Source organism: Pinus tabuliformis, chromosome 7, assembly GCF_031772625.1.
Source record: "Pinus tabuliformis cultivar Carrire ecotype Pingquan chromosome 7, CPIR1, whole genome shotgun sequence".
In the NCBI taxonomy this organism is placed as follows: Eukaryota; Viridiplantae; Streptophyta; class Pinopsida; order Pinales; family Pinaceae; genus Pinus; species Pinus tabuliformis.
In genome coordinates this window covers 1,542,762,272-1,542,783,664 of record NC_142293.1, presented here as the reverse complement: position 1 = coordinate 1,542,783,664, position 21,393 = coordinate 1,542,762,272, and positions in this window count along the sequence as shown.

Genomic DNA, 21,393 nt, shown 5'->3' with positions numbered 1-21,393 from the left:
CATCAAAGCAAAAGAAGTATATACTGGTTTGTACTGACTATGTTACTAAGTGGGTAGAAGCGAAAGCATTGCCTTCTGCCACTGAAAATTCAGTTGTTCAATTTCTTTTTGAGGATATTTTCACTTGTTTTGGTGTCCCAAGGGAAATTGTGACAGATCAGGGCAGCCAGTTTACATCTAAATTGATGGAGAAGCTGATGGAGGAATATAAGATCAAGCACAGAACATCTACTCCATACCATCCACAATCAAATGGCCAAGTGGAATCTACAAATAAAGTTCTTGAAGGCATTATCACCAAGACTGTTCATCTTCATAGAAGAGATTGGGCGGAAAGGCTCCCTGAAGCCTTATGGGCCTATAGAACTACATGGAAGAACACCACAGGACATTCTCCCTATGAACTTGTTTATGGGAAGGAAGTCCTGCTTCCTATTGAGTTCCAAATCAAGACCTTCAAGATGGCAGTCCAATTGGGAATGAGCCTCTCAGAAGCTCAAAGACACAGAATGGACCAGCTAAATGAGCTAGATGAAATAAGACAAGATGCAATTCTAAGGACCGATCTAGTTCAGCACCAAAGATCTAAATGGCATGATCGTCATATCAAAGAAAGAAAGTTTCAGAAAGGAGATTGGGCTCTATTGTTTGATTCAAAGTTCAAAGACTTCAAAGAAAAGTTTCAAACTCATTGGCTTGGGCCATATGAGATTGATGAAGTCTTTAGCAATGGAGCAGTTCGAGTGAAAACTATTGATGAATTTCATACTCCTCTTATTGTGAATGGCCATCGCTTGAAGATCTACCAAAAGCCATTCTCAAAAGAAGAGTTTATCAAGTTGTTTAAAGAAGATTCTGCAATCAGGTTGGTGGAGAAGGATTCTTCTCCTCCATCAGCCTAATCTTTGGTTTTTGAAAAAAAGAAAAAGAAAAAAAAAGAAATAAATAAATAAATGTATGAACCTGAAAACCAATATCTGATTGGCAGTCTCATGCAGAAAACCTGAGGTGAAAATCAGGGTCACCTGACACCTCATGTTTTCCAAAAAAAAAAAATCTCCCTTATTTCATCTCATTTTCATCATTACCACCATTTCATCCACCATTTCATTCATTTTCACTCCACTTCATTTTTTTCATCCATCCATCCATTCACTACATTCCATTCCATCAATAAAGTCATTTTTAGATAGCTAAAGTTGTTTTTGTGCAGCCGGAGGTTACCACTGCAGTTTCCGCAGCTGTTTGGCAATTCTGCAGCCATTCAGCCATTCCGCAGCCCTCTGCACCTGCATAAGAAAAACACAGTCTGTTTGAAATTTTTTTTTACAGTTCAGTAGTCATCAACAATAAATGAAAAGAGTCATGCAACAGCAATAAATCAATGAAGGGTTAGTGGCAAATCATCAAAGGCAAATCCAAGTGTGGATATGAGGTATGATTTAAAATCCTAAACTTACGGTTATCTCATTTTGCAAAGTTTTCTGGGTTATGTTTATTTGCCACTTAATGTAATGATTACCAGTTTCTCCCATCATGCGACCATACATCCACGTATCTCCCAAATCTATCAGTCCTTAGGTATCACGATTTTGAAATTCAATTGCGGCTGTTCTTTCATTAAGGCTTTCGTACCTAAGTGATGTAGCCTACTGTACTACGTCTCTCTATGACACAATCCCGCAGCCAAGTGTAAATCTACGCCCGAAACCTAAGGACCTAACCGTTTCTACTCATCATTTCATAACCCTTCTACCCTCCTACGCTCATATCATTCCATTCACGCTGTTTCATTCCCACGCTGTTTCATTCCATTCACGCTGTGCTCACTATGCTGCTACCATTAACCATACTCTGTTTTATTCCTCTCTGCTAATTCTGATCACCAGTGAAAGTCTATTACGGCTGTATCAAGAGCCGTAATCCTCTGTGTTAAGGTCGTAAATCCACTGTGTCAAGGTCGTAAATTCACTGTGTTAAGACTATTGCTGAAAGCCGTGTAACCTCCTTTTCCACAAAGTTCTAGAACAGAGCCGTGAATTTACTGTGTTAAGGTCATTATTGAAGCCGTGTTTTAGAACAGAGCCGTAGAGCCAATGGGGAAACTCTTAAGGGCAGAACCAGAGGGTTCAAAATTTCTGGAGGGATATCCTCAGGTTAAAGAAGCGTTGCAAAAAGCAAACTGGCTACAATGCATCCAGAAGTTCAGAGGTTACCACAAAGAGGTTACGAAGGCCTTTGCACGATCCTTCAGAGATAAAGATAATCAAGTGGAGATAGGGGATTTAAAGTTCACAGTCACTGAGAGCAGCATAGCACAAGCTACCTCACTCCCACAGACTGGAGAAAGATGGTTTAAGAACCGGTCAGTTCAAGATCAACAGTGGAAGCAAATCTTAAAGAACCCAGGTATGGATACCAGCATCTTTACAAAAGGGATTCCTGTTTCGTATGTTAAGGAAGAATGGACAACTTTACTCTTATTAGTGCAAAAATTCTTCACTTGTGAGGGAAGATTTGGAGTTTTATATGTTTACCATGCAAAGGTCATGATGCATTTCCTAGGAGATGATATTAACCTTCCATATTTTCTACTCTCAAGTCTTAAGAAAATGTGTTCAATGGCCCAAAGGAATCCAAGAAATATTGAATCACATCTATGTCATCATGGTCTTGTTAAAATGCTAGTTGAGGAACAATTAAAATCAAAAAGAGAAACCTGGGAGAGATTCCTTGTGAGAAACCATTTTGAAGAAGCAGGAGAAACCTCTGTGCCTAGAAAGAGTAGAAGAAAAAGAAAAGAGGCTACCCCTGAAACTGTTGTCCAAGAGGAAACTGTCCAAGAACAGATTGAAGAAGAAACTGATGTACATCATTCTGAACATGAAATTGATCTTGAGCCTGCTGTGAACATTGATCAAACAGCCCAAGGAGTCATCACAGAAACCCTTGCAGAACTTGTCCAAGAAGTTGCTCAAAAGAGAATAGAGAGAAGGAAGAAACAAAAGAAAGATAAAGGCAAAGCTGTAGTCCAAGAAACCTACCTCACTCCTGAGAATTCTAGTGAGGAAGACACTCAGCCCTTAGCTCAAAGAATGGCCAAACTCCATGAAACTGCCCTTTCCAAAAAGGTGGAAAAACAGAAGCAAAAGGTACAAAAAGAAAAACAGAGCACTACCACCGTGAGAAGGAGCAGAAGGATACAAGATAAAGTAGGGGCCACAAAAGGTAAAAAGTCACTCATCATTGACTTGAGCACACCTGAAAAGGTTGCTACAAGTCCTCCACACGCTGAGTATGTTGAGACTAGTCCTCCACGTGAGGAGAGTCCTTTTGAGCATGAACCTGAGCATGAACATGGATCTGAATTTGAGTATGAACCGAGTCCAAAGAAGTCACCTGAGGTTGACCCGGATCAGCAGAAAGTTTATAATTATCTGGAGACGTTGGAGCAAGCAGCTGCTGGCCCAAGCAATGTTCAACCTTTGGAGCAACAAGTTCACTCATTAAAACAGGAAATTTTTGAGATTGAGGTTCTAAATCGCCATATCATGCAAGAAAATGAAAAATTGAAAGAGCAAGCTAAATTGGATAAGATGATCCAAGATAACACCATGCTACATATGGGCCTGTGGCAAAAGCAAAACAAAAAGCTCAAGAAGAGATGCAAGAAATTAAACAGAGCTTTGATCAATTTAAAATTCAGATGTCTGATGAAAAGACCAAGAGTCAATATGGCCACACAGAGGAAGAAGAGGAGATTAGATGTCTTGGCAGAGGCATCACAGCAGGTTGATTAAGCAGTTTTTTTGCATGAGGACATGTAATGCCCTCGTAGTGGGGGTATGTAGAGCCTCTAACTTACACCTCATCATCCACTATTACCTACTGTTTTTCATCACTTACCTCTCTCTTTTGCCTCATTTTCATTGTAAAACCATCCAGATCATTACATTAGATGTCATTAAGCATGATCAAGTGAGCTTTGCTAATGTGTGACTGTTTTGTTTAGATTTTGACATATTTACAGGCATTCCGCAGCCATCTGCTGATTCCGCAGCCATCTGATAATCCCGCAGCCTTTTTGTTAATCTCAAGGTTCCACGTGTCATTTTGCCAAATGAGCCACATGGGCACTTAGGAATCAAGGTGCTCGAGGGTCCTGTGCTATTTGTTCAGCCATCCACGTCATCTGTACCTCCGGTCAACAAGGGTCAAGTTAAGGTCAACAAAGGCAGCTTAACGGTGATACGTAAGCTGTTGGGTCACGTCAGTTCAAACAATGACTTGTCCATGTTACGCGGGGTGTGGGGGACATAATCCAACTCTGGATTCAATGCCCATAACGACCAGAACCTCCAGCTCATCCACGCAGGCTTATGACGTGTTATTGAACCTTAATTACGCATGACAGTTAGTTTATTTTTCAGTTTTAGCTGTACGCATTAGGCCATCTTTCATATGCCTATAAAAACTTGCGTCTGCGTACGCTTATGTTACTTTTTAGTTGTTGTGTTTTTATGAACTCGTTATCATTTTAGTGCATTCCAAAACTCTGTTTTAATAGCGCTGTTCTAGCACTCTTGACTGTAATTTTCTGCACATGGAGTAATAGAAGCAGTGTTGTTCTGAAGTTTTCAATACCTTGAGTCTTCTTTGGCATATATGAATGGAGGGCCCCTGTTCATGTTAGCCTTGTATAGTATTTTATGATCAACATTTCCTTATTTTCCATTCAGCATTTCCTTTTCTTGAAACATGTACAGCTTGATTTATTTTCATGTTATTTCATTTCTGGCCTTTATTTTAAGTTGATCAGCATTGTTCTTTTGCAGGTTTTTAACCCGGGATTGCTTGTGTGTTGTGTATTTGCTTTATATCTAGTGGTAGTTTCATTTGACAGATTCTAAGTCGCTGCCTTTACTTTATTTTCATAGCTGATTTTTAGTTTTATTTCTCAAAAGTTGTCTGCTAACATATGAATGGTCTCTTTATTATAAATTGTCTATCTTTTAGAGATCAGAATACTAATAACTTACAGCTGGCTTTGGGTACTTTTTAGACTAATCTTTAACTACTTTCTAATCGTGTCTTACACAATACTATGTGTTAGAGGCAGAGAGTTAGAAAGAGCAAAACATTACAACTAGTCTTTAAAGTAGATTTTTCTCATTTTTTTATCATTTCTTAGACTTATCTTTAGCTACTTCCTAATCGTGTCTTACACAGTACTATGTGTTAGAGGCAGAGAGTTAGGAAGAGATAAACATTATCATTGGTCTTTTAAGTGATTTTCTTACCTTTTATTTGCAGCAACATGAATGGTGTCTAATGCCATTAGAAAGTGGTTCTTTGCTTTCAGTTCATTTTGATTTATTTATTTCTTTCAAGCTTTTCCTTTTCAGCAAGTAGTTAGAAACCACTAATCACACACTCTCACTCATTTAGAATTCACCTTACACACACTTTCACTCATCTGTTTATAATCATCACTCCATCTTAGGAAGATAAAATTAACCACAAACAACACCCCCAAACGACAAAAAGACTCTAAGAGGTTGCTTAAGTACATATAGTACACCTTCACTTCATCAGCTTACGAGACCCGGGTTGACAATTAATGACATCAATTTAGGAACACTAAATTGACTAAACAAGCCCTAGCTGCGTCATTTTTCAGATCGGGAGGTATACAATGTTTCTTTTGCAGTTTACTGTTATTTTCTCTCTGCTTATTTCGGTCTCAGTTTATTTAGCCTTTTTTTTAACCGGATCTACACCTTTCATTTCTGCGTATGCTCTTTGCCCTGCGACTCTGTGCGATCTGGGCAAATCAGAAACAGAAAGGAAGGATTTTTCTCATGCGTATGCTCTTTTCCCTGCACCTTAGTGTGATCTCGGAAAATCAGAAACATTGAGAAAAATATTTAGTTTTTCGGCTAAAGCTAACTTTGAGATTTTTTTTTTAAAATTTCTAGTTTTTTGGCTAAAGCTAACTTCGAGCCGCAAGGTTCGTTTTTCTTTGCATATTCGTGTTGGGTTTTGTGTTTTGTGTTTTGTAGGGAAAAAGAGCTTTCTCAAGACAAGCACGCAAACCAAGGCCCCCCCCCCCTCTCTCTCTCTCTCTCTCAAATTTTTTGTATAGATCAATTGGTTCAAAGCTATTTTAAGAGAGTAGAGGTCTTGGGTTCAAGTCTCCATTTTGTGGGGGCGGATTTTTTTTCATTCCCGCACATTCGCGCACTTTGCCGGCAACGTCAACAATTTTTTTTCAAAAAGCCATAACTTCTTCATCCGGAAGCCTTTTTCAGAGCCGTTTTTTTTAAAACCGCCTATTTTTTCGAGATCTATCCGTTGGAACACTTACTTTCAGCATCTTCAGCTTCAGTTTTTTTAAAATGGAAAGTCCATGCCAATTCATTCTTGACAGCACTAACTACTTCCAATGGGTAGAATACATGGAAGATTTACTTAGAAGTAAAGGTCTCTTCAGAATAGCCACAAACCAAGAGAAGAAACCAAAAGATGAAGACAAGGCGGCAAAATGGGAAAATAGACAAGATCAAGCACGTGGTTTGATAGGGATGTCTATTTCTCCTGATCTTAGATTCCACATTGCAGGACTTGAGACTCCTCATGAAGCATTAGAAAAACTTGCTAAAGTTTTTGGGATTAAAAATGAAATTAGAGCCCATCAACTTGAAAATGAGCTGCTTACTTTGGATCCTAATAATTTTTCTTGCATTGAAGATTTCTTGTCCAAATTCAAGACCCTTAGATATCTCTTGGAAGGTGTTAAAGTTAAGAAAGAAGATGGTAACCTTATTTATTCCATCCTTACTAAGTTGGGACCAGCCTACTCTGTATTTGTTTCCACTTTCCATTCTACAAGGGAAGCTTTCATTTGTCAAGGATAAGACTACAAGGCCCCTTCCTTTGACTCCTTTTGTGATTCCTTAATAAGAGAACAAGAAAAACTCTTACACCTTGGTCTTCTTAATCTTGGAAACTCTTCCACGAAAGCGTTAGCCGCCCAGCAGCAACCAAATTCAAAGAATCCTAAGAAGTCATATCCTCAAAAGAATGGTCCTAAACCATCTCAGCCTCAAAATGAAAGATCATTTCAGCAAAATGATAAGACCAATAAAAACAAATGGAAGAAGACTGATAGACATTGTAACTTTTGTAATCGAGATGGCCACTTAGAATCTAAATGCTTTAAGAAGATGGAAGCCTTGGAAGCCGCAATGAAGAAACATAACATCCATGTGGAGCCTACTTCAACTTCAACTTCTGGAATGGCACTTTCTGCATGTCATTGTCAATCATCTCAGTCTGGTTATGCATTAAATGTATCTTCTTCTTCTTCTCATTCTCATGAGTGGCTCATTGATTCTGGAGCCTCTTGTCACATGGCCAAAAACCAAGCCATGTTTTCTTCTTTAAATGATTGTAACACCAAAAATATATATATTGGTGATGATAGATCTCTTAATGTTGTAGGGACTGGAACTGTTCATCTAGACAATGGTCAGTTTAATGATGTATTATGTGTTCCAACTTTATCCTGCAACCTTCTATCTGTCTATCAGATAACTCATTCAGGTGAAGGTAAAATTGTTGAATTTTCACCTCATGATGTTGTAATCAAGGATCTAAAAGATCCTAAACAGATTCTAGCTACTGGTCTTGCTGATGATTCCAAAAGGTTGTATAAGTTTCACAACTTTGGGTCATCCAATCTTCCCTCAGTATTTGTTGCTCATAATGATGAAGTGAGCAAACTTTGGCATGAGCGATTTGGTCACTTAAACTATCGCTCCCTTCAGCATCTATGTAAAGAAAATATGGTGACAGGTCTTCCTATGGTATCTTGCAGAGATGGTGTTTGTTCCGGATGTGTACTCGGAAAACATCATCGGGACAGTTTTGACAAACGTGCCTCTTGGCACGCCTCAGCCCCTTTACAGCTTGTGCACAGTGATTTATGTGGTCCTCTTCCTGTTGCTTCATTCTCTGGCTGCAAGTACTTCTTAACTTTCATTGATGATTTCTCCAGACGCACTTGGGTATACTTCTTAAAACTCAAGAGCGAAGTATTTAACACTTTTTTGGCCTTCAAAGCCTTTGTTGAAAAACAATCTGGACATCAAATTCTTAAGCTAAGAACTGATAATGGTGGAGAATATGTTAAAAACACATTCATCAACTTTTGCACCGAAAATGGAATTCAAATGCAACATACTGTTCCATACACTCCACAACAAAATGGTGTAGCTGAAAGGAAAAATCGCACCTTAAAGGAAATGGCTAATTGTATGCTGCAATCTAAAGGACTCAGTCTTAGTTTTTGGGCCGAAGCAATTAATTGTGCAAATTATATAATCAATCGCACTCCTACTAAGGTTCTAGAGAATATCACTCCAGAAGAAGCTTGGAGTTCCATTAAACCAGATGTAAGTCACTTTCGTGTGTTTGGAAGTGAAGCATGGGCCCATATTCCAGATGAAAAGCATAAAGCTTTAGAACCTAAGAGTGAGAAATGTACTTTTGTTGGATATTCTGAAGATGTAAAAGGTTATAGACTTATTCCATTTAAGTCCAAAAATGTTATCATTAGAAGAGATGTAAAATTTGATGAAAATAAATCGGCCTGCGAGCCTAGTCCGGCGGATGTGCCACCTCTTCCTATCTCTTCTACTTTTGAAAACATTTCTTCTTCAGATGATGAAAGCGAGGATGATAATCCTCCCCCACCTTCTCAGGATCCTCAACTTCCAAGATGGGTCCGTGCTACTCGGGATGCAGCAGGTGATCTTGCCGGTGATCCTACAGATCAGCGACGTACACGTTCTCAGTTTGAAAGAGCCTCTTCTTTACTGGCTCAAGCTCCAGTAAATCATGATCCTGACACTTTTGCAGAAGCTTCAGGCCATCCACATTGGGAAGCAGCTATGAATGAAGAATATCATTCATTGATGACAAATGATACATGGGATCTTGTTCCTCTACCAAAGGGACGCAAACTTGTTAGATGTAAATGGGTTTACAGAACCAAGTATGGACCAGATGGGAAAGTTGATAAACATAAAGCTCGTCTCGTTGCTAAGGGCTTTTCACAGGTTGAAGGCATTGACTACACTGAAACCTTCTCCCCTGTTGCCAAAATGAACTCTATCCGCCTTGTTCTTTCCCTTGCTGCCTCTTTAAAATGGGAAGTCCATCAGATGGATGTTAAATCTGCCTTCTTGCATGGGGACTTGCAGGAAGAAATCTATATGGAACAACCCATTGGCTTCATACAAACAGACTCCAGCCTTGTTTGTCGACTTAAGAAATCCCTTTATGGCCTCAAGCAAGCTCCTCGGTCTTGGTATGCCAAAATGGATAGCTTTCTTTTAGAATCTGGCTTTTCTAGGTGTCATTCTGACAATACTGTCTACACCAAGAAAGTGGGCAACTCTCTTATCATCCTTGTTCTTTATGTTGATGATCTTATTCTTACTGGTAGTGATCCCAACCTTATAAACCATGTGAAGTCCAGCCTTAAAAAGAAATTTGAAATGACAGACTTAGGACACTTACACTATTTTCTCGGTCTTCAAGTCTTGCAATCCCAAGAGGGTATTTTCCTTTCCCAGTCCAAGTATGCTTGTGATATTCTTCGTCATTTTCACATGGAAGACTGTAAGCCAGCCCCTTCTCCCTTTCAGTCTGGAGTCAAACTTTCAGTCTCTTGTACTTCTCCTGAAGTTGATGCTACCTTATACCGTCAACTTGTCGGAAAACTCTTGTATTTAACCCATACTCGTCCTGATCTTTCCTTTGCTGTTGGCCTTGTTGCTCGTTTTATGCAAAACCCCCGTGAAAGTCATTGGAAAGCAGCTAAAAGAATACTTCGTTATGTTCGAGGTACAGTACAGTTTGGGATTCATTACAGTGCCAAAGCAGCTCCTCTGTTAGTTGGTTTCACTGATTCTGATTGGGCTGGTGACCCTGATGATCGGAAGTCTACTGCCGGTTATGTCTTCACTCTTGGTTCAGGACCTATTACATGGGATTGTAAGAAACAGGCTGCCATTTCCCTTTCGTCAGCAGAAGCAGAGTATCGTGGTGCCGTGGAAGCTAGTAAGGAAGCCTTGTGGCTTCGTCAGATCCTATCAGAGTTTGGCTTTGAGCAGCAGCATCCAACCACACTTTGGTGTGATAATCAAAGTGCCATTCAGCTATGCAAAGATCCAGTCCAGCATCAGCGCAGCAAACACATTGAACTACACATGCACTTCATCAGAAAGCTCATTCATGACCATGTTCTTGAAGTGCAATATTGTCCAACAGATGATCAGGTTGCAGACATCTTCACAAAGGCTCTCACAGAGGCGAAGTTCACTAAACTTCGATATATGCTTGGAGTTCAGGAAGTTGTCACTAAGGGGGGATAGGCTCTAGTGCCTCCTTCCTTCTCCTATTGTGTCATATTTGTAAATCCTTCAATCCTATCCCAAGTTGTTCTTAAGGGGGGATGTTAGGATATTCCGACACATAGGATATAGTTAAGTTCAACTTGATCTAGTATAGAGTTAGGTTAGAGTTAGGTAAAGTGTGTTTCTTTACCGTTGTACATTTTGTAACTTACAATCCAACGGTCACGATATGTAGTGATCCGACAGTTCACTCTCACCTCGGTATTACCGACACTTGATCCATGGCTTGACACCTGATTGGTCCATGAGTTCTATTTAAAGCGCATGGAGGGTCATTGTTCGGGTAATTCGTGCATGAGAGAAGCTTATGTAAATTTTCATTCTTTGATTAATAAATTGCCTGTAGTACCCACGTTGGGACAGGCCGTGGACTGTTTCCCTCCTTAGACTCTGAGGGTTTTAACCACGTCAAAAATACTGGTGTATTGATTTGAGATCTGGTTGTGAGCGGTGTCCTTTTGGTATTCTTTCTGTGGAACTTACCCTGTAAATTCCTACACTCTCTCTCTGAGTAAAAGAGAAAAATCTGAATTAAATGATTCAGCATATCTCAACTGTGCCAAAGCTCCAGGAGGTTTCAAATGAGCTGGAATGGAATTGTATATTTTATTAAACCTCTTAGAGAAGTTTTGGACAGTTTCCTCTGGAGCTCTCCTAAGATTGTTGTATTCAGTAAGGGCTTGGACAGGGTTGGTTCTGTTTCCCCATTTCCTTAGAAAGCTGTCTTCAAATTCAGCCCAACTATGAATGCTTCCGGCTCTAAGGGCTTTAAACCATTTTCTGACTTCCCCAATGAAAGTTTGAGCAAACAATATTAGTTTTACATCTTCATCATCCACTTCTTCCCTGTCAACAAAATCATTGAACCTATCCACGTGTTCCTCTGCTGTAATATCTTCATCTCCTCCCCATGTTGGAATTCTGGCAGCATATTTGCTAGGAAGATCATGTAAAACAGCAGGGAGAGCTAGAGGAGCATACCTAGCAGGTATAGCCATAATGAATGGAGGAGCAGTAACAACAGGTATTGTATGACCGGTGGAACCAGAACTAGTATGAGATAGTGTCTGAGGACTATTAGGACTAGCAGAGGCAGAAGATAAAGTATTGGTCCGAAAAGGACTATTTGGACTTTGCAAACCACTGACAAAGGAACTCCAATTTGGGAGAGGTAAACCAGTTTTGGACTTGAGCAAAACCTCAAAAGGATCAAGTTCTTTGAGTTGATTCAAGTCTTCTTCCTCTAATAATAATTCTGAAGTAACAACCTCCCAAAACTCTTCCTTATCCTTTTGTGACACTAAAGATGAAGTATCAATGCCTCTTTTTTGTAAATCTAAAATAATTCCAATAAGCTCTTCTTCGTTTTCAGACCTCAACAATACCTCATGAATTTTATCATCAACAATTTTATCTTCAGGACTTCTAGAAAATTCAGGGAACAGAGATTTTGATACAGATGAAGTACCTGGTATATCAGGAAATCTTTGCCTGCTCCTTGAGATGGTGTTCGGATTATCCATAGGAGTAAGTGGATTTGGGTCAGGATTACTCCTTGTATATCTTCCTCTCGAAGCCACCTTTTTAACTTTAAGATTGTATGGAGTCACCAAGGTAGAATGCAGCCTCGAAAACCCTTTGAGCTCCTGCTACCTTCTGAAGTTCAGCTTCATAATTTCGGGAATGAGTAATCTTCAGACTCCCGGCAGACGCACCAAAATGTTATCTCAAAATCAGATCCTGATAGGCTGCTGGTCAGGTTGATTCTAAGTAACTATTTCAAACCTACTTTAGGCTGAGGCTTAGCCTCCTCAACCTGAGAGGGCTCTCTCTGGGTGTAATAATGATTTTGATTAAAAATAAGATGGCTAACTCTTGTTGAACAACTGTGACAAATATGAATGCTGGAAATACATTAAACAAGTATCCATTGGGCCTATGGAGTCAACAACACTTCAATATAACAAAGATCTTGACCTTACATGGAAGTCAGGGAATTCAACATTTGAATATTCAGAACATACACTCATATAGAACCACACAATTTATAGATGCATACAGGAAATCAGAGCACATTCAATGAATTCTGAGTGATTATACATCCATACCACTGTAAACAAAACTAAGAAGAGGACAACATCACACATTCTCAATATAAGAAATCCTTCATGAATCCTGAGAAGTAAAATCAAAATTATATTACTGAAAGTGAGTCTCTACATAAGCCAAATACTATGCTCTGTTATAAAGTTTTCCAACCTTGATTACATTGCTGTTTCAGCTATATATAGAGTTCTTATTCTAACTGATCGAGATTCCTCCTCTAGCATGAGGGGAATTCGAAAACTACTTCTAATGACACCTATCAACCATTTAACCAACTAATAAATACAACAAAGTGCTAACTGGAGTTTTTTAAGAGATCTAAATCAACTATGACTCTAACTCCATATTACATGCATGATGGCTTCTCCTCGTTCTTTGACACCTGGTCCTCTTTCAGTTTGGCTGAGCTGGATGTTTAATGCTCCATGTTGACCTTGAATGCTGAATCTTTTTAACTGCTCAGAAATATTAGGAGACTACCCTAGCTTCTCGGCTTCAGTTTTCCCATTATATTCGAATGTACAAAAGCATGTCCTTTAGCCTTTAATTACCCAAAATGTGGAAGACTGCCACGTTCTTGATGCGTGGTAAGCTTTGTCCATGAACATGTGTGCAAGCCAGAGTTTCTTGCAGGCAACCCGTTTGATATATTTTGAACGGTGATAAAGGGGCTTTACACCAAAAATTTAAAATTGGATTTGAATATTCAACCTTTTTAAGCATCCACCTGTCTTGACCTGATTGACTGTTGACAGCTCCAGATGATGTCTTGCATACTGTTTAGACATTTCCTTTCAAAATTCCCGCTTATGATTCAAACTGCTTGAATTGCGTAAAAATCATCACCTACAGCAGTTTCGTAGCGCGCTACGAAACTGCTGAATTATTTAAAACAGCTTGCTTTTAACTCGAGAACTTTATTAGCCAAGTATTTGATTGCTAAAAATCCCTTAAACTTTCCACATGCCGAACAAGGATTTATATTTCCTCAGAAAGATAAGATTAAGCAAATTTGTCAAAATTTTGGAAACAAAACCTTACTTGAAATAAAAACTTATTTAGCAGGTAGCTGGCTTAGCTGTGCCTTCAGGTCTTCAATTTGTTTCCTCATAGCCTTATTCCCAGCTCTCAATTGCATATTGATTCTTCTTATGTATTTGGCTTCTTTGATTGCTAGTACTGTCCATGTGTGAAATTGTGAATAGCCATCAACCACTGAATTCAGCTGAGCTTCTACAGCAACATTCCCTTTCCATAGGGTTTTATAATATTTTGCATGTATGACTGCATGTTTTCTAGCGGCTTTCCTCAATTTAGCAATTTCATACTTATCTGATTCCAATTGTCTCTGTATGGCTGCTATATTATCTTCTTGAGATGCAATGGCTGTTTTGCCCGTGTCTTTTTGTATCTCTTCCCCTGTTTCCTCTGTTCTTGGCAGTGTCTCCTGTACTTGCTGGAATCTCCTTGTCATAGGTCTTCTAGGTTTGAAAACGAACTCTTCAGCTGGCACATCAAATCTAAGCCTTTTTGAGGCCTTGGATTTCTTGGTGCTTTCCTGTTCTGACTGCATCAATTCGATTTGAACTGGTAGAGACTGCTCAATTTCAATAGCCTGCAATAAATCATTTAAACTTGCCTTGGACAATGGACTTTCTTCAACTGCTATAGCTTTACCTTTTTCCTTCATTATTTGACTTCTTGTTCTTACCCTTGAGACTGCTTCAGATGTGCTTGTTTCAGGTACATTCTTTTTACCCTGAGCCTTTTCCTTAATTGATTGCTGAGCTTGATCTTGGATGATGAGTGGCTTCAGTGGCTTCACTGGTTTTCTTACTTGTGATCTTACTTGTGACTTTGTAACTCTTTTAGCTCTTGCTTCTGTTTGAAGCTCAGCTATTGTAAAATCCCTGGCAGGTTGGGGAGTGAGGCCAGTCTGGCTTTTGAAACCAGCCATAAAAATGAATGAACTCCAATCCCTGTCTATCTTTTGAAGCGCATCTAAAACCAGTAATTTGATCAAACCATGATGAAACAAAGAGGTTTCAGAATCCTCTTTCCTCAGCTGTACCTTATCACACATCTTACTCAAACTACGGAAAAGATAAAACGGTAAGTCTATGGAGACCTTCCCGGTGAAATGCAAAAGTAGTTTGAAATGGTAAGAATAAACCTTGTTATACCTTCCTTCACAAGTCAAATATTTCTGTATGCAGGTGAGTAAGAGAGCATAATGTTCTTTGACATAATTCCTGGGCACTCCCCTACTTAAATCTTCATTTACATAATCATCCTTCAAAAACTCTTTGCAAGGATTCATGTCAAATTTGAAATTTTTGAACCATTCCTCTTGTCCCCTTGGGATCTCTGTCACAGCAGATATCACCTCTGGAGAAACCTGCACTTCTAACATAGCTACCTTTGAATTCAAACCAGTGAAGTTAAGTGCAAATTCCTTAGTTACCTGTGCATGTCCTCCTTGTAACTTTTTGCAAAAGTTCCAGCATCCGGCCTTTTTAAATGCTTTCTTCACCTCTTCATTTCTCAGCGTTATATCCAGGCCTTCAGGTTCAGTCCTTAGAGGTTTACCGGATCTGTGCTCTTTTTTCTCCATTGATTCTTTCAGATCTTCACAAACAATGACTACCAGCTCCGGTTGGAATTGTGACTCGGCCTCGCTTGATTATCAGCCTCGCTTGAATTTTGAAATTTTCCGTTTAAAACCGTTCAAGATATAATCTTGCAGATTTGTCATTCATGCAAGACTTACGGCCATCATTAAGGTTTATGCACGGTGAAATTTCTTGGGAATGATAATACATGCGTATCAACAGATCTAGTGGTGGTGATAGTGGCAATGAGCGTTAAAACGTGATAGGAGAGATATATGAACTGACATGAGAAGACATGGTTGATGACTCACCTAACGGACTTGACATTTCGGGAAAGATTCGCTGTGGAAGTACGAATCCATGATTTCGCAGTGCTGTTAGTTTTAAATTTTAATGATGCGCTGCGAAACTGCCTAATCATGATGCGCTGCGAAACTGCTTAATCATGATTGCGCTGCGAAACTGGCGAATTGGAATTGTGCTGCGAAATTACTAAAAGACACGGTGGCTCACATAAGACACAGAGGTGGCTACAAAACAATGATGGGTAGAGGGGAACCAATGGGAGTTGAGAATGACTTGAGTTAAAAACTCTTTAAAACTCCAAATCCTAAGGGAAGAAAATTAAAACTAAATTAAACTACACAGACCTTTGTCATCGGGCTAGGATAGAAAATTATATGCATCAAATTTTTAGTTCTAAGTGATAACAACAGTGATCTGATTGTTTTAGATTAATTGCATGTTGGTTGATGAAGTTTGAGTTTCTAAATTTCTGATGGGTTATTGATGAGTCAAGGTCTTCATATGTCTTGATATGTTCCAGGAGCATCCAGTTTGAAAATTCATGAAACGTGGTCTCTGGTGGAAGAGTGGGGTTTTCTGTAGGTTGGCACCTACATACTAGTAAACATGGCTAGTACAAGAGCTATGGGGTTGTAGCTCCCTTCCAATAGAAGCTGGAGAACGAGAGAAGGTTGTAACCTTCGGTAGGTAGAACCCTACGTACTGGTATGAGTCTGCACCAGTATAAGATTGTAAACAGATTTTCTTATTATTAAAAGAAGACAGAGACGACAGTAACAGGTGGTTTTCACCCACATTGGGTTTCCACCTTAAATCTTGGTGTTCATGTGTGTTTCTTATGTGTAATGGTTTATTATGTTTATACTGCACATGGTTACTGTTTAATGATTGATGAAGTACTAATGCACTAATTAAAGATCAACATATGATGAATTAACTGAATCATAAGTTTACTGCATAAACGCTGGTTGCCTTAAAGACAGTTGTGTGTACACGCTAGTTCCCCTCTCTGAAGTAGCGTATATAAATCTGATTATGAAAAATAAAAATTCTAGATACTGATTCACCCCCCCCTCCCCCAGTATTATTTCCAACACATAAAGCATCTGCAAGGATTTCTTGTGTTGACAGGGTATTATCGCAAGGTTGTTAAGAATTATGGGAGAATAGCAGCACCTCTAACAACATTGTTGAAGAAAGATGCATTTTCATGGACTCCAGAAGCAACAAAGGCCTTCAAACATCTTAAAGAGGCAATGTGCCAAGCAACGCCTTAGCTACGTCGGACTTCACAAAAACCTTTATTGTGGAATGAGATGCTTCATGAAATGGAATTGGAGCTATTTTATTGCAAGATGAAAGACCCATTTCTTTCGAAAGTCATCCAATCAAGGGAAAGTATTTACACAAAGCTATTTATGAGAAGGAAATGTTGGCAATACTACATGCACTTAAGAAATGGCGATCCTACCTAATGGGAAGACACTTCAAGGTAAAAATGGATCATGATAGTCTTAAATACTTTTTAGAACAAAGATTATCCTCTAAAGAGCAACAAAAATGGGTCATAAATATGTTGGGTTATGACTTTGAAATCATCTACAAAATAGGGAAGCAAAATGTTGTGGCAAATGCACTCTCAAGAAAGAATGAGGATGTGGAAGCATTGTTGTGCACCATTTCTATTATCCAACCAGATTGGATAAATGAAGCAAGGGAGGAATGGAAGAATGACAAAGAAGTGTGGGCACTCATTCGAAGTTACAACAAGATCCCAATACATCTGATACATTTAGTTGGAAAAATGATTCGTTTTGGTACAAAGATCACTTATACCTATGTAAGAATTCCCAACTCAAATAAAATATTCTTATGGAATTGCACACTTCTCCCTTAGGAGGGCACTCAGGATTTTTAAAAACTTACCACAAGGTTAAGAAGGAATTTTTTTGGGATGGCCTTAAATCGGATATTCAAAAGTTTGTGGAAAAATGTTTGGTTTGCCAACAAAATAAAGTTGAAACAATTAAGACCCCAGGTCTATTACAACCTTTATCCATTCCAAGCCAATGTTAGGAGGAGGTTTCAATGGATTTTATCATAGGTTTACCCAAGTCCGAAGGAAATAGTGTCATCATGGTGGAGTTGACATACTTACCAAGTATGCACACTTTTGTGCATTATCACATCCATTTAAAGCCAGTACAATTTCTACTACATTTATGGAAACAATTCAAAAGCTACATGGAAACCCAAATATTATTGTAAGTGACAGAGATCCCATTTTCACTGCAAATTTTTGGACAGAATTATTTTCTTGTCTCGGTACTCAGTTAGCTCATAGCTCATCTTATCATCCTCAATCTGATGGGCAAACTGAGATAGTAAACAAATGTTTGGAAGGATATATTTGTTGCTTTGTATTTGATAAAAAAACATAATGGGTCAAATGGTTGCCCCTAGCTGAATGGTGGTATAACACTTCCTTCCATACTGCAACAAAAATGACCCCATTTATGGAACTTTATGGATATCATCCACCATCCATCACATCAAATTTAAGAGAAAATTATAAGGTTCAAGAAGTGGAACATCACATCAAGAATCAACAACAAGTTCTCCAACTCTTAAAGGATGACCTCACGTTGGCGTAGAATAGAATGAAACAACAGGCAGATCAATATTGCAGCAAAAGAAGTTTTGATGTAGGTGACTGGGTATTCCTATGGCTACAACCATATAAACAAATGTCCCTCAAGCAAGCTAAGAAGGATAATAAATTATCACCAAAGTACTATGGTCTGTACAAGGTCTTGCAAAAGATTTGTACTATGGCATACAAATTGGAGCTTCCTGCAGCTTCCAGAGTGCACCCAGTTTTGCATGTTTCATGTTTAAATAAGGTTATAAGTGATAAGCTCCCAATTCAAACAATATTGTCAGAACTTGATGAGGAAGGAAAAATCATATTGGAATCGAAAGCAGTCACAGCAACAAGAACTCGACAGCTACGAAATCGATCTATTTCGGAGTATCTCATCAAGTGGAAGAACTTATCTGCTGAGGATTCCACATGGGAGGACGAGAATTTTATACATAAGCATTAAGAACTACTCAAGCATTGAGGAAAACACTTTTTAGAAGGAGAGGGGCATGTTAGGCCCCTATAATACTAGTGATTCCCCCATTACTATTGTCATTATATCCCTTATTGTTATTATTGTGCCCCTACTATCCCCATATTGTTATTAGTATGCCTAATACAAACCCACTATTGTTATTTTTGTACCCTTATGTTATTACTGTTATGTCGGCTTGATTTTATTGTGACCCCTTAGACTCCTATATATAGAAGGGAGGTTTATTCATTTGTATCATCCAAGAATTGTTCATTTGTGTAATGTAAAGGAGGTTGCCCCTCGAAGAGGCTGAATTCTAAGGCGTTGATCTATATTTTCTATATTTTTGTGAGTTGGTTTCCTAACACTCAATAAGTTGGGATCCCTCTTCCGCCTCATTAAATCAATAAGTGCCTATTCACAGTTCTTTGAACAAAATGAAAAAAATGAAAAAATATAATTAAAGGAGAAAGGAAAGAAGGGCTTCCTGCGTAGAGGGGTGAAGCAAGCAACTCTGCCAGGGTACTGTCTAGGCTCTTTGGTATTGGAGCAATGTTTGTGATCTTGAAGTGACTCTGTCTGGGTACTGTCCAAGCCTGCTGGCAACAGAGCAACACCAGAGATGAAAACTAAGAATCTGACAATTCTTTCTACTTGTGTGTCTATATACTCCTCATCTCCATCCGAAACAACTTAGGTTGACTTGGCTTGGTTAAGTGTGCCACTGATGCAAAGAATGTTATGGAATATATATTTAATGTAATCTAAGTGAAGAAGCTACGATGATCAAAGAATTGAACAATACTTCCTAAAGAGTTAGACCTATTTTTCATGAGAAAATATCTATATAAAGAGATGGAGTTCTACTAATGTGTCACCAAGTGTTGTAGCTGCTACAACCACCCTCCAAAAGTTTGCCTATGCTTTGATTTTGGAGCCTTCCTTCTGTCCACAAGAGCTTAACTTTCACTATCGTCAAGTATTCATGTTATGATAAATATTTATCTTTTCATGCTTTTCTTGTGAAGTATTGATCTTGGCTTGACATCTTTCAAACACAAGCTAACTTCTGATTTAACCTTGCAATGTTGTTGTGATTTCCTCAAGAAACTGCACAATATTGGAAGGCAAGGCAACCTCGCCTCTAGAAACTGCACAATCCTTCTTTGTAGGCAAACCTTGAGCTTGAGAACTGCGCAGTTCTAGATGGAAGCCTAGCCTTCATGATGGAAGCTGTGTAAAGCTTCCCCTAAGATAAAAAACTACGGAATGAAATGAGTCAAGAAGTTGCCTAGTCCTTGGGAATTGCATAATCCTTGTTGGTAGTGTGCATGTGAGTTTCCTAAAAAAAAGAAAAAATCATCACTAAAAAATAGGATTCCTTAATTAGTTTCCCAAAGGTAGCACACTTACTATTTTTGGAACTTTCCGCCAAGTGTCGCTTTTTTCCTTGATTTTAGGCATGCGAATCATAAATCCTAATCAGTCTAGACCTATGTTATGGAAAACCCTATATATCATTTTTATATTCGATCTTGGAGCTCTAGCATTCCCAAGGAGATCAAGGAACCTTTGGTGGAGTTTGTAGTGCTTTTTTTGGGTGAGTTTTGCTTTTATCGTTTGAATTCTATGAGTGTTGTTTTTAATGTTTCTTTTCATTGTTTCTGGAATTTTAATGTATATTATCTTGTACAAGTGTTGTTTCATTCCTTCGTTCACCTTTCACAAGTGTCGCATTAGTTTTTTTTTTTTTTCCTGTCAGTGGTTGTTGTTGCGACAACTCTTCTTACATGTTTGTTTTTCCTTTTGCATGTTAATATTACACACTTGTTTTGCACTGATCTATTCATACTTAGTCAGATATGCACTTTAACATGCACCATCACACAGATCTGCTAGTTTCCCACACTCAGTTCGGGCATTTCTACTCATCCCTTGGCTATGCATCACCTTGTCTAGCTGAGCATTGCACAAGTCTGAGGCTCAAGCTATCAGCTTGACCTCTGAGACTATGAAATGCATAGTACAGGATAACTTAACTACACATTGCATAGTTCGAGGGCTCAGGCCTGTCCCCTTCGCCACTGAGACTGAAAAATGCGTAATCTCTCCCTTAGTCTACCCAGGCAGAACTACGCATTGCATAATCTCTAGCTTTAGAATGCATCACTGGTTGTTGAGACTGCACAATACACAATTCCTCCAGCCAGTCTCCTTCCTTGACCTCAGTAATTGCGCAATCCCCTTCATCGGTTCACTGATTTGTTTCTTGATCTTTCCTTGAAAGTTTATTTGCTGATGCTAATTATTCTCTACCATGAGTGCTTTTTCCTCCCACAGGTATTGCAGGTGTTGAGAATTTCTCTTCATCAGTCACTGTTATTATGGCACCCAAGAGAATTGTTTCAAAGGATACCATAAAGAGGAGGATCGGGGAGGTAGTTTAGAGTACACCAGTTTACTTGTCAATATACTCAAACACTCAGTTTTTTGTAGAAAAGGAATAAGGTATGACATGGAGGAAGGTGAATGAAATTTTCTCAACAAGAACCCTCAAAGCAAATCTGGAAGACCAATAGGTGTATGCCAATGTCTAAATGTCGGGGTTAAACATGGTTGCATGAAGGTACCCAACATTCCCATGTGTAGATGTTATTAGATGTATATTGTCTCACACAGATCCAAATACTATGACTCTTAGTAGTACTAACAGATGGATGCTTGCTTATTTTCTAGAAGAAAATTATCATCTCATGTATGATTTTC